Source organism: Octopus bimaculoides, chromosome 2 (assembly GCF_001194135.2).
Source record: "Octopus bimaculoides isolate UCB-OBI-ISO-001 chromosome 2, ASM119413v2, whole genome shotgun sequence".
Classification (NCBI taxonomy): Eukaryota; Metazoa; Mollusca; class Cephalopoda; order Octopoda; family Octopodidae; genus Octopus; species Octopus bimaculoides.
The window spans coordinates 187,545,418-187,545,734 of record NC_068982.1 but is presented as its reverse complement, the minus strand read 5'-3'; positions in this window follow the sequence as shown (position 1 = coordinate 187,545,734).

Sequence of the window (317 nt, the reverse complement as noted above, 5' to 3'; positions counted from 1 at the left end):
CACAAGCTACCAACAGCTAACCGCAGCTTTTCAGCCCTGTTTGTGTGAATCGCCTCACCACGAAATTAACAGACAAGAACCCAGCCTGCGAAGAACATCTGTATCCAAGAACCCGGCTCGGCATAGAAGCCCTAACATCACGACGAGTGAGCGCTCTGCTCTAACGCTTTAACTTCTTATATACAGACACTTACCACTGTGTACTCTAACAAAGAACTGGTATCTTAAATCCCTTATACGTGTTACTGACTCTATTCAATACTATGTATCTCTCGCTTTCACATACATGTATTACTCGCACACACTCTTCTGTTTAC